The sequence below is a fragment of the Phyllobates terribilis genome, unplaced genomic scaffold, assembly GCF_046119375.1.
Source record: "Phyllobates terribilis strain yellow unplaced genomic scaffold, ASM4611937v1 Scaffold_11__3_contigs__length_659146591, whole genome shotgun sequence".
Classification (NCBI taxonomy): domain Eukaryota; kingdom Metazoa; phylum Chordata; class Amphibia; order Anura; family Dendrobatidae; genus Phyllobates; species Phyllobates terribilis.
In genome coordinates, this window is record NW_027362771.1 from 365617742 (window position 1) to 365632249 (window position 14508).

Here is a 14508-nt window from a genome sequence, read left to right on the forward strand (position 1 = left end):
ATGCAGGAGCATTAGTAAGACCAAAAGGCATAACCAGATTCTCAAAATGACCCACAGGAGTGTTAAAAGCAGTCTTCCATTCGTCACCCTCCTTCATGCGCAACAGATTGTATGCCCCCTTAAGGTCAATTTTAGAGAACCACTTGGCCCCCATTAACTGGTTAAACAGATCAGGAATCAATGGCAGTGGGTAAGGATTGCGTACAGTAATTTTGTTAATCTCACGAAAATCCAGACAAGGACGTAAACCGCCGTCCTTTTTTTTTACAAAAAAAAATCCAACCGCCACAGGAGACTTAGAGGGCCTAATGTGACCGGCGGCCAAACTTGTCTGTATGTATTCCTCCAAAGCCTTCCTCTCAGGAATAGTAAGATTAAATAAACGACTTTTAGGAAGAGTCGCTCCAGGGACAAATTCAATGGTACAATCATAGTCTCTATGGGGAGGCAAAACCTGCGATTCCTTCTCAGAAAAAACTCTCCAAAAATCCTGAATAGGAACAGGCAATTCTCCCCTATCCAAAGCTGCAATACGCCCGTTACAACACTTGTCATAACATTTATGGCTCCAAGATTTAATTTCACTGGTAGACCAATCCAGTACAGGATTGTGAAATTTTAACCAGGGCAATCCCAATATTACTGGAGAAGGCAAGTTATTCAAAACTACCAAATCCAATTTCTCATGGTGAACACCATTAATAGTGAGAGGAAATTCACAGACCTTGAGAGTAATATTCTTCAAAGGGGAACCATCCACAGAAACCACAGCAATGGGGGATGATAAAGGTTCGGGTTTTAAATTGAGTCTTTCCAAGAATCCCCCATCAATTACATTCAGAGTAGACCCGCAATCAACAAACACCCGAAATTCCATTAATTTTTCCTGAGCAATCGTGGAAGCAGCTAAAAATACACCCTTGGAATTTAAACAGGCAATACGGGCATGACTGACCATTTTTTTTTCTTTCTTCATACGAAGCTCACAGCCTTTAATCAAATTACCAGATTTTCCGCAATAGAAACACAAGCCTTCAAAAAATCTACGGTCTTTTTCTTGAGAGCGAGGTGCCACCGATCCAATCTCCATCGGTTCACCACTGTTAGTACACACATTCTCATAACCAGAAACTGACATAGCAGAGGATTTGCTCTCATTAACCCTTGCACGCAGTCTCCTATCCACCCGTATAGCTAATTGCATAGCCTGTTGCAAATCTTCAGGTGTGGGATAAGCAATTAGCAGGTCTTTAACCCTTTCATTGAGCCCAGCAAGAAATAGACTTTTCAGAGCAGAATCGTTCCACCCTGTTTGAGTAGACCAACGACGGAAATGAGTACAATATTTTTCCACATTACCTGATCCCTGTTTCAAACGTCTCAACTCAGTCTCAGCTGATGCGACACGGTCAGGATCATCATATAATAGTCCCAAAGCAGAAAAAAAACTATCCACTGATCTGAAGCATGTATCACTAGGTTGCAAAGAAAAGGCCCACTCCTGAGGCTCTTTGCGCAAAAGTGACATTATGAACCCTACGCGCTGGGATTCATCCCCAGAGGACTTGGGTCTCAAACGAAAATACAATAAGCAAGCATTTTTAAATGAAAAAAATTCTCGGTGTTCACCAAAAAATAAATCCGGCAAACATACCTTAGGCTCCAAGAAATGTGCTCCAGGACAGTTACTCACGTGCTGACGGAGCTCGGCCACCTCCAGAGAGAGTCCCTGCAGGCGATGAGCCAAATCCTGAACCGACACCATGATGGAACAGAAAAATCTTTCCTTAGAGAATTTGCAGGCTGGACTTACTGTTATGTTCTGCTACCAGAGCTAAGGAAAGAGAGGAGATATGTCCCTACGATAGAACTCAGCTGAATCCCTACGATGTAACAGGGAACCTGATCCTGCGATCAGACCTGCTAAAGTCCTAAGCTAGTCTGTACGGAGACCTATAGATGTGGGGAAGGAATCCCTACAAGTACTAAGGACTGGGAGGAAAATGGGACACCTCCTAACAGAAATAGTAGCAGACAGACGAACAAACAAAATATATAGAACATAGAGGTCCGTAGACCAAGCAAACTAACAGAGTTAGATACAGAGCACAGGCTAGCTAGAAAGTAGTTATACAATGAAGTCCAGCAAAGCCAGAAGGGCGGAGCAGGATTAAATAGGCCAACAAGGTCATGTGACCAGCAAAGGAAAAAACCTAAGAGCAAGGTTCTAACACTCACACTGTATATAGGAGACTATTTGGGGGCTCATACTGCATATAGGAAGCTATGTGGGGCTCATACTGTATACAGGGGGCTATGCAGGGCTCATACTGTATATAGAATGCTATCTGGGAGCTCAAACTGTATATAGGAGGCTATTTGGGGGCTCATCTATAATATAACGCTACAAGAGTCCCTCTCTCTGAAGCCTCTATAGACTGCGCAAGCGCGACACGCCTCTGGCTCCAGACAGAAAAACGCATGGAGCTGTTAGAGGTAAGAAGAGTGTATGGCGCCGGAGATCGCGATATGCGTAGACACTGAACGCATACCGCGATCTTCGGCGCCATACTTACATACTTACCTGACCAGGAGGAGGGTTGGCGCGGCGCCTCTCTTCTCTTCACTGTATATAGTGAGCTATGTGGGGCTCATACTGTATATAGTGAGCTATGTGGGACTCATACTGTATATAGGAGGCTATTTTGTGGCTCATATTGTATATAAGGAGCTATGTGGGGGGATGATACTGTATATAGGAGGCTATGTGGAGGGATGATACTGCATATAGGAAGCTATGCGGGGGTTCATACTCTACTGTATATAGGGAGGCTATGTGAGGCTCATACTGTATATAGGAGGCTATTTGGGGGATCACACTGTATATAGGAGGCTATTTGGGGGCTCATACTGTATATAGGAGACTATTTGGGGGCTCACACTGTATATAGGAGGCTATTTGGGGGCTCACTCTGTATGTAGGAGGCTATTTGGGGGCTCACACTGTATATAGGAAGGTATGTGGGGCTCATCTATAATATAACGCTATAAGCATCCCTCTGTGTGAAGCCTCTATAGACTGAGCAAGCGCGACTCGCCTCTGGCTCCAGACAGAAAAACGCATGGAGCCGTTACAGGTAAGAATAGTGTATGACGCCGGAGATCGCGGTATGCGTAGACATTGAATGCATACCGCGATCTTCGGTGCCATACTTACATACTTACCTGACCAGGAGGAGCGTTGACGCGCGCCTCTCTTCTCTTCACTGTATATAGTGAGCTATGTGGGGCTCATACTGTATGTAAGGAGCTATGTGGGGGGCTCATATTGGCTATGGGGGGCTCATACTATATATAGGGAGCTATGCGGGGGCTCATACTGTATATAGGAGGCTATCTGGGGGCTCACACTGTATATAGGAGACTATTTGGGGGCTCATACTGCATATAGGAAGCTATGTGGGGCTCATACTGTATACAGGGGGCTATGCAGGGCTCATACTGTATATAGGATGCTATCTGGGAGCTCACACTGTATATAGGAGGCTATTTGGGGGCTCATCTATAATATAACGCTACAAGAGTCCCTCTCTCTGAAGCCTCTATAGACTGCGCAAGCGCGACACGCCTCTGGCTCCAGACAGAAAAACGCATGGAGCTGTTAGAGGTAAGAAGAGTGTATGGCGCCGGAGATCGCGATATGCGCAGACACTGAACTCATACCGCGATCTTCGGCGCCATACTTACATACTTACCTGACCAGGAGGAGGGTTGGCGCGGCGCCTCTCTTCTCTTCACTGTATATAGTGAGCTATGTGGGGCTCATACTGTATATAGTGAGCTATGTGGGACTCATACTGTATATAGGAGGCTATTTTGTGGCTCATATTGTATATAAGGAGCTATGTGGGGGGATGATACTGTATATAGGAGGCTATGTGGAGGGATGATACTGCATATAGGAAGCTATGCGGGGGTTCATACTCTACTGTATATAGGGAGGCTATGTGAGGCTCATACTGTATATAGGAGGCTATTTGGGGGATCACACTGTATATAGGAGGCTATTTGGGGGCTCATACTGTATATAGGAGGCTATTTGGGGGCTCACACTGTATATAGGAGGCTATTTGGGGGCTCACTCTGTATATAGGAGGCTATTTGGGGGCTCACACTGTATATAGCAAGCTATGTGGGGCTCATCTATAATATAACGCTACAAGCGTCCCTCTGTCTGAAGCCTCTATAGACTGCGCAAGCTAGACATGCCTCTGGCTCCAGACAGAAAAACGCATGGAGCCGTTACAGGTAAGAAGAGTGTATGGCGCCGGAGATCGCGGTATGCGTAGACACTGAACGCATACCGCGATCTTCGGCGCCATACTTACCTGACCAGGAGGAGCGTTGACGAGGCGCCTCTCTTCTCGCTGGAGACCGGGGCAGGAGTGAAGGCTTCGGAGTCGGCGAATGCGCATAGCGCTATCCGGTGCCATTTTACTTTAGACACATTTGCAGTGTGTTTTCAGCAAAATGGCGCCAGACAGCGCGGTATGGGCACGCGCATACTCCGGCACCGCACTTCTCCCCCGGTAGAACAGGACACCACAGCGCTGGAGCACAAGGAAGAAAGGTGAGTATAAGAGGGTTCTTTTGTATGTGTGCAGCGTGAAAGGGATGAGGGGGCCACACATACCAGGATTGGGGGATGAGGGGGCCACACATACCAGGATTGGGGGATGAGGGGGCCACACATACCAGGATTGGGGGATGAGGGGTACCATGCATACCAGGATTGGGAGGTGAGGGGGGCCGTGCATACCGGGGGATTGAGGATGAGGGGTGCCATGCATACTAGGATTGGGAGGTGAGGGGTGCCATGTATACCAGAATGAGGGGTACCATACATACCAGAAAAGGAATGCAGGGTAGCATGCATACCAGGATGTAGGATGGGGTGCCATGCATACCAGTATGAGGGGTACCATACATACCAGGATTGGGGATGAGGGGTGCCATGTATATCAAATTTGGGATGAGGGGGCCATGCATACCAGGATGAGAGATGGTGTGCCATGCAATCCAGGATTGGGGATGAGGGGTGCCATGCATACCAAGATTGGGGATGAGGGGTGCCATGCATACCAAGATTGGGGATGATGGGTGCCATGCATAACAGGATTGGGTATGAGGGGTGCCATGCATACCAGGATTGGGGATGAGGGGTACCATGCATACCAGGATAGGGATATGGGGGAGGGTCATGCATACCAGGATTCGGATGAGGGGCCATGTATACCAGGATAGGGATGAGGGGTACCATGTATATCAGGATGAGGGATGGGGTGCCATGCATACCAGGATTGGGGATGAGGGGTACCATGCATACCAGGATTGGGGATGAGGGGTGCCATGCATACCAGGATTGGGGATGAGGGGTGCCATGCATACCAGGATTTGGGATGAGGGGTGCCATGCATACCAGGATTGGGGATGAGGGGTGCCATGCATGCCAGGATTGGGGATGAGGGGTGCCATGCATACCAGGATTGGGGATGAGGGGTGCCATGCATACCAGGATTGGGGATGAGGGGTGCCATGCATACCAGGATTGGGGATGAGGGGTGCCATGCATACCAGGATTGGGATAAGGGGTACAATGCATACCAGGATAGGGATGAGGGGTACCAAGCATACCAGGATTCGGATGAGGGGCCATGTATACCAGGATAGGGATGAGGGGTACCATGTATATCAGGATGAGGGATGGGGTGCCATGCATATCAGGATGAGGGGTATCATACATACCAGGATAGGGATGAGGTACCATGCATACCAGGATTGGGTATGAGGGAGCCATGCATACCAGGATGAGGGGTGTCATGCATGCCAGGATTGGGGGTGAGGGGTGCCATGCATACCAGGATTGGGGGTGAGGGGTGCCATGCATACCAGGATTGGGGGTGAGGGGTGCCATGCATACCAGGATTGGGGGTGAGGGGTGCCATGCATACCAGGATAGAGATGACGGCAGCACATAACAGGATGGAGGAACAGGATTGGGAAGCACAAATACTAGGATGGGGGCAGCACAAATTACCAAGATGGGAAACCATATACCAATATAAATGTTTGCCACCTGGGCGTAGAGCGGGCTCAATAGCTAGTACTGTATATAGGGATATATATGGGGCTTATACTTTGCATAGGGAGTTATGTGGGGACTCATACTGTATCTAGGGGCTTTGTGGGAACTCATACTGTATGTAGGAGGATATTTGGGGGCTCATCCTGTATATAGGAGGCTATTTGGGGGCTCATACTGTATATAGGAGGTTATTTGGGGGCTCATACTGTATATAGGGAGCTATGTGGGGCTCATATTGTATATAGGTAGCTATGCTGGGGCTCATACTGTATGTAGGAGGTTATTTGGGGACTCACTCTATATAGGGAGGCTATTTGGGGCTCATACTGTATATAGAGAGCTAAATGGGGTTCATACTGTATATAGGGAGCTATGTGGGGCTTATACTGTGCATAGGGAGTTATGTGGGGACTCATACTGTATCAAGGGCCTTTGTGGGGACTCATACTGTATATAGGGGGGTGTCAGCATACTTAATTCTGCTCAATATTAAGTCATACAATCAATATAATTTTTTTTATTATTTTGTTAATATTAATATTGAGCAGAATTAATTTCAGCCTATTGGTTCAGCCTCCACAAGAGTCATGGTCCCTCATGTGGCCCCTCGGGAACATTAATCTCCCACCCTGCTCTGCTATATATAGCGCTATGTTATGTATAGGGTTGTACATAATGTCCGTCATTTTCCGTCTATAGATGTGATCAGAACATCTGTGTGTTACTCACATGACCTATCACATGATCTATCAAAGAGAATCATGTGACATGTCACGTGATACATCTGGTACCTAGGGGGGGCACACGCCTTCTAAACTGCCCGGGGCTCTGGCTACTCTTAATCCACCCCTGCTTGCAGGTGACAGCCTAAAACTCTATATGCCATCATTAATTACAGCCTGTTTTCTGGATATCTGTGCAGGGACATTGCCAGCTATTCGTATTACAGCTCTATCATCTGGGCGGCTCATGGCCCATATGTGCACGGGTTATACGGTTCCCTTTTAACTTTTATTTTGCATTATGTGTTTTTAATTTATTAATAAAAACTTGATTTTATAATTACCTCTATTCCTCTTCTTGATTTCTGAGCCAGGGATATCGGCTCAGAATAGTATTGATTGAAGTCTTCAAACATATCTTTAGCTGCATGGGAGGACGTACAGAGGGACAAGGAGGCTGAGGCTGGGGGGTGCGGGGAGGAGTCTGAGCTGCCAGGAGGGATTTGATAGGTGATGAGGTCATCGTACAGATCACATGACGTCAGAGACTGACTTCCTGTCAACACATTAGTGCATGTACAGGATTAGTTGTCAGACTGGAGATCACATGACCCAATTCCCTATAATGAAGGGGGATGTGTAGATATAACAGATGAGGTGAAATAAAGTTCTTCTACCTGAACCATAGATTATACATTGCTGGGCAGTCCACTCATTACTCTGCAGTGAGGTTCTAAAATGTCAGTGGAGTGTAAGCAATTTGCACAAGATCGTGAAGCTGTGGGGTGGGGAGCGGGCTGTCACACACAGCCAACCAAAAAAACTGATCAGCATATCAAACTAGTGTGTACAGGTGCCAGCTAAGACAATAACTCTAAGAGAAAATATAGCTGCAATCTGAAATACTAAGAATAATACATTTAGAGAATTGGAACAGCATTACTGCCATAGAAAATAGGTAAACGCTACATTATGTACATATGGAATAATGGAAAAAATGGAACTGCAATATTGCTATAAACTTAACTTTACTTTATAAACACTGTATAAGGATTCTAATCTTAAAACATCACTTTTATTTAGATTTAAAATATTTTAGTATCAACTATAGAAGCTATAATCAAATGGCCAAATGTTATTCAATATCATGCAAGGCAGGTTTGAAACGATAGATAAATCCCTATTATGACCTTAGTCTTACCCTACCTTACCGCGGAGGTTGGAACCCTGAACCTGTGCAATAGCGCCCGAGCGCGGACATCAACTCTCCCTGTCTGACCCTGTATGGCCCTACAGAGAGAAGAAAGGTGGGACAAAACCAACAATGAATGGCTTTTTATCTGAAAAGAACTTTGTCTAAGAAGACTAAATGTGAAATAACCCACTGCATACATATACTGGTATAGTCCTTTATTCAGATTCATCCAATATTTATTATCAGTGTCTCTCTATATTGTCTTGATTTGTATCATAGGGAAACAGGAAATTCCATGCATCTATCAGACAAACAAAAGATCATAATACCTATAGTTGTCCTAGAAAACCCCTACCTTACTGAAGAGGTTGGCACCCTAAATCTGCACAGTGGCGCCCCCAATCAATGTTGACTTTCCCTATCTGACCCTATTACGCCCTAAGATAGGAGAAATGTAAAGAAAATAACAAAAAAAGTGCAAGAAAAAGATATGCTATATCCTGTAATGAACTAGACAATGACCATTAGTACAATTTTGGTCACTCTCTTTTAACCATAGAGATGGGTTAACTCAATCATATACAAAGAAATCCAAAATTGTTTAACAGTTTATAGAGAAAAAATAGGATAGAAAAGATCAGTTGTCACTAGATTTTAAATATATATATTAGGAAAGGATACAGAACCACAAAGCTAGGCACACAAGAGATCAATAATTCATAGGTAGACTATAGGTCATATACAAAAAAACATATAACAAGGTGTATTAATATTGCACTTAGCCCTCAAAAACAAATCTTACATATCAATCTCTTATTGCGCCATGTCCCAATTAATCAAACGACGGAGAGTGGTCATGTATAAGATATCCCCTTATCAATCTATGCAAATACACTGTTCACTTTTGCACCAAGGTGCCATGACTTATGTACATAATTAGCCCACCCCTACTCAGCATGAAATCCATAGTATGCCTAATTTCTCGAGGCGTTTCTCCTTCAATGGGTTCATTAGGAGAGCATACATCAAAATGATATATCAAAAACAAGATTCATGGACTTAGATTAAACCCTCATTCAGCCATTGGTTTAATGCAGCTGTGATAGGGAGATCATGTCCTTCTATGTCCACCTCAGGAACAATATGCCACAGGTACTCCTGAGAGTCATGCCTCCTTTTATATTTCCCTCCTTACATTGCCCTTCCAGTTCATAGCATAGCGTCAGCGGTGGGACACATATGCGCTCCATACCGCTGTTATATCCGGCCTCTAGTCCCCCTTACTACAGTGCGATATATGTCCTAACACTTTGCGCATGCGCTATTCTGTCGCCAGTTCCGGTTTAGTATCCCGATGTATGCGTTGAGACACAAATGCGCTCCATATCGCAGCTGCGCACTCCGTGACCAATCACTCTTCTAGTCAGGAGAGTCATACTTTCATATCACATGTCAGCACTTCCAGTTCTGGACTAACACAGGCGATGGAACGCAAATGTGCCCCTCACCCTGCGGCTGCGTACACAGGCACCGGTCACCTGTGCAATGAGATGAGCGGCGCTGAGTTTCCGCACATTCTAGCACATATACACATCACAGTTGGGGCGTCTTATTGCATCAGTAGCAACTCCAGATATCTCTCAATCCATAGCTGCATATTCACGGCTACCAAAGTCTAATGCTACATGCAGATGTTAACAATGAATGTTATGGATCATAAGGTGTGTGTCTAAAAGATTTAATATAATACCTTGTTCCGGTAACCACATACATCTAAGGGGGGAGGTCCTAAGAAGGGAGGTCCAATATAAAGAGATATACAATTCATAAAGAGAATGACATTTTCGTTAGTAGATATCAAGGCAATTATTGAATAATTAATGGATATTACGAATATTACGGAGTAGAATTTTCTTTGATATTCCACATAGAGGCAACGGATCAACAGGAAGCTTAACCTATAGCCTTAGCAAGATAAATCATGTACTTATAATTGAGGCCATACATAAGTGTTTAACTAATAAAATTCAAAACCAAGGTAATGGCCAAACTTCTCTTCGGGACAGTGGCCATATAGCAGGCTCTCAAAATCAGGGAACAGAGCAGCAGTGAGTGTTGACCGGCATTAGGCAGAAGAAAATCTGGCCCAACCAATGTTGGCCAAATAGACAAGAGGGGTCCAAAAGTGGGGACTAAAATGGAAAACACAGAGGGGGTGGGGAGCATTAAGAGTAAATGGAACCATTAGATAAAACCGCCAAAATGCAGTTGGTCATTTAAGCCATATGGTCTAATGCTTTTCATTCCGTAGATCCATCTGGCCTCTTTTTGTAAAATCAAGTGGTCCCAATCCCCGCCTCTCTTGTGTGGTGCAACTACTTAAATCACTGAGAAGCTTATACTATCAAGGTCTCCCCCATGTATATCCCTTACATGGTTAGAGATGGGGGTGTCGCGAGCATTCACAATGTCCCCTATATGCTCCCCCACCCTCCCCCGCAATTCACACTTCGTCTTCCCCATATAGTCTTTCGGACAAGTACATTGCACAAGTATACTACTCCCATCATTTTGCAGTTGGCAAAATGTCTGCACTGATATGTTTTTCCAGTACTTGTACTTGAAAGATTTTTGATCTACATATATATTTGCAGAATTTACATCTTCCGCACCTAAAAATACCATTTTCTCTCTTCTCTAACCATGTTGTTTGTTGTCTAATCGGAGAGTAGTTACTATGTACCAATTAATCACGAATTAACCTCCACCTTCTTTATGTTATAGATGGATAATCAGGGATGAGGTCACAAATTTCTGGGTCAGTTTTTAATATATTCCAATGTCTCTGAAGCACCCCCCTTACATCTCCTGATTGGTCATCAAAATTGCCAATAATTCTCATTGAAGATTCAGAGTCATCATACTTTTTGTTACTGAGCAGGGTGGTCCTTTCTCTTCCAATAGATGTTTTGAACGCCTCATTAAGGACTTTTGGTGGGAAACCTCTGCCCAAAAATCTACTTTTTAGGTCTCCAGCCTGTTGGTAAAATCTTGAGACAGAGGAACAATTTCTCCTAATCTGAAGGTACTGTCCCTTCGGTATCCCCCTTCTTAGGCTGGATGGATGATGGCTATCCCATCTTAGAAAGTCATTTGTAGCAGTGGGTTTGTGAAAAGTTTCAGCAGTAATATGTCCTAAGGTATGCCTACCAATTTTAATATCAAGGAAATTAAGGGAAAATGATCAGGACGATATCCTGTTACTTTGGTCGGGGGACGCCCTGTCTCTTCTGACTTTGTTGGCGAACTAAATAACAACACTATTGGTTTAAAACTTACTTATGAAATTGCTTACAACTCCATCAATTTCCTTGATATTAAAAAGGGAAGGGATACCTTAGGACATATTACCACTGAAACTTTTCGCAAACTCACTGCTACAAATGACTTGCTAAGGTGGGATAGCCATCATCCACCCAGCCTGAGAAGGGTGATACCGAAGGGACAGTACCTTCGGATTAGGAGAAATTGTTCCTCGGTCTCAAGATTTTACTAATTGGCTGGAGACCTAAAAAATAGATTTTTGGACAGAGGTTACCCATTGAAAGTCCTTAATGAGGCGTTCAAAATATCTATTGGAAGAGAAAGGACTACCCTGCTCAGTAACAGAGAGAATGATGACTCTGAATCTCTAATGAGAATTATTGGCAATTTTGATGACCAATCAGGAGAAGTAAGGGGGGTGATTAAGAAACATTGAAATATATTCAGGGTCCGAATGGCCTGGTGGGGTACCGGTGAAATGCCCGGTAGGACCCAGAGAAAGAAGAAGGAGAGGAAGAGGGTTTTGTTTTAGGGACACGGACCCTTTAAAAGCGTGGGAGTCAGGGGCGTGTGTACGCATGCATGAAGACCTGACCCACCGCGATGACCATGGATGGCAGCACCTACCCGCGCACCAAGGCAAGTGCTGGGGCCCCGGGGGGGAAGGGACACCCGCACGTTATTGGGCCCACAAGCCGAGGGAGGGAGAGCCCCCCCCCAGGAGGGAGAATGACAACTCACCCCCCTCTCTCCTCCTCAAATACTCACCTCTCCTCATTCCACGTAGCTCCTGTGACGTCAGCGTCCTCTGATTCAGATGTGTCGTCTTCTGTCTCAGGGAAGAGGGCGAGGTGATGTCACTACTGCCCTCTGCTCTGAGCACTGCAGTCAGAAGGCGCACTGAGTATACCGGACCGACAGGGAACGGGAGAGGTGAGGATTTCATTTATGTTTTATGTCTGCAGTATTATATATGCCCATTATACACTGTATGCAGCATAATATGGGGCCCATTATATACTGTATACAGCATTATATTGGGCCCATTATACACTGTATACAGCATTATATGGGGCCCATTATACACTGTATACACATTATATGGGGCCCATTATTCACTGTATACAGCATTATAAATGGCCATTATATACTGTATGCAGCAATATATGGGGCCCATTATACACTGTATGCAGCGTTATATGGGGCCCAATATACACTGTATACAGCATTATATGGGGCCCATTATACACTGAATATAGCATTATATATGGCCATTATACACTGTATACAGCATTATATGTGGCCCATTATATACTGTATGCAGCATAATATGGGGACCATTATACACTGTATACACATTATATGGGGCACATTAATCACTGTATACAGCATTATAAATGGCCATTATATACTGTATGCAGCATTATATGGGGCCCATTATATACTGTATACAGCATTATATGGGGCACATTATATACTGAATACAGCACTATATGGGGCCCATTATATACTGTATACAGCATTATATTGGGCCCATTATATACTGAATACAGCACTATATGGGGCCCATTATAAACTGTATACAGCATTATATTGGGCCCATTATTCACTGTATACAGCATTATATATGGCCATTATATTCTGTATACAACATTATATGGAGTCCATTATACACTCTATACAGCATTATAAATGGCCATTATATACTGTATGCAGCATTATATGGGGCCCATTATATACTGTATGCAGCATTATATGGGGCAGATATACTGAATACAGCACTATATGGGGCCCATTATATACTGTATACCGCATTATATTGGGCCCATTATATACTGAATACAGCACTATATGGGGCCCATTATAAACTGTATACAGCATTATATTGGGCCGATTATTCACTGTATACAGCATTATTTATGGCCATTATATACTGTATACAACATTATATGGAGCCCATTATACACTCTATACAGCATTATATATGGCCATTATACACTGCATACAGAATTATATATGGCCACTATATACTGTATACAGCATTATATATAGCCATTATATACTGTATACAGCATTAAATGGGGGCTGGGGCACATTATACACTGTATACAACATTATATATGTTCATTATACACTGTATGCAGCATTATATATGGCCATTATATACTGTATGCAGAATTATATGTGTCCCATTATACACTGTATGCAGCGTTATATGGGGCCCAATATACACTGTATATAGCATTATATATGGCCATTATACACTGTATGCAGGATAATATGGGGCCCATTATACACTATATACAGCATTATATGGGGCCCATTATACACCGTATACAGCATTATATGGGGCCCATTATATACTGTATACAGCATTATATGAGGGCTGGGGCCCATTAAACACTGTATACAGCATTATATATGGTCATTATGTACTGTATACAGCATTAAAGGGTGCCCATTATATACTGTGTGCAACATTATATGGGGCCTGGAGCCCATTATATACTGTATACAGCATTATGTGGGGCCCATTATACACTGTATACAGCATTATATATGGCCATTATATACTGTATGCAGCATTATATGGGGACTATTATATGCTGTATACAGCATTATATATGGCCATTATATACTGTATACAGCATTATATGGGGCCCATTATATACTGTGTGCAACATTATATGGGGGCTGGGGCCCATTATATACTGTATACAGCATTATGTGGGGCCCATTATACACTGTATACAGCATTATATATGGCCATTATATACTGTATGCAGCATTATATGGGGCCCATTATACGCTGTATACACCATTATATATGGCCATTATATACTGTATACAGCATTATATGGGGCCCATTATATACTGTGTGCAACATTATATGGGGGCTGGGACCCATTATATACTGTATACAGCATTATGTGGGGCCCATTATACACTGTATGCAGCATTATATATGGCCATTATATACTGTATACAACATTATATATAGCCATTATATACTGTATACAGCATTAAATGGGGGCTGGGGCACATTATACACTGTATACAACATTATATATGGCCATTATATACTGTATACAGCATTATATATGGCCATTATATACTGTATG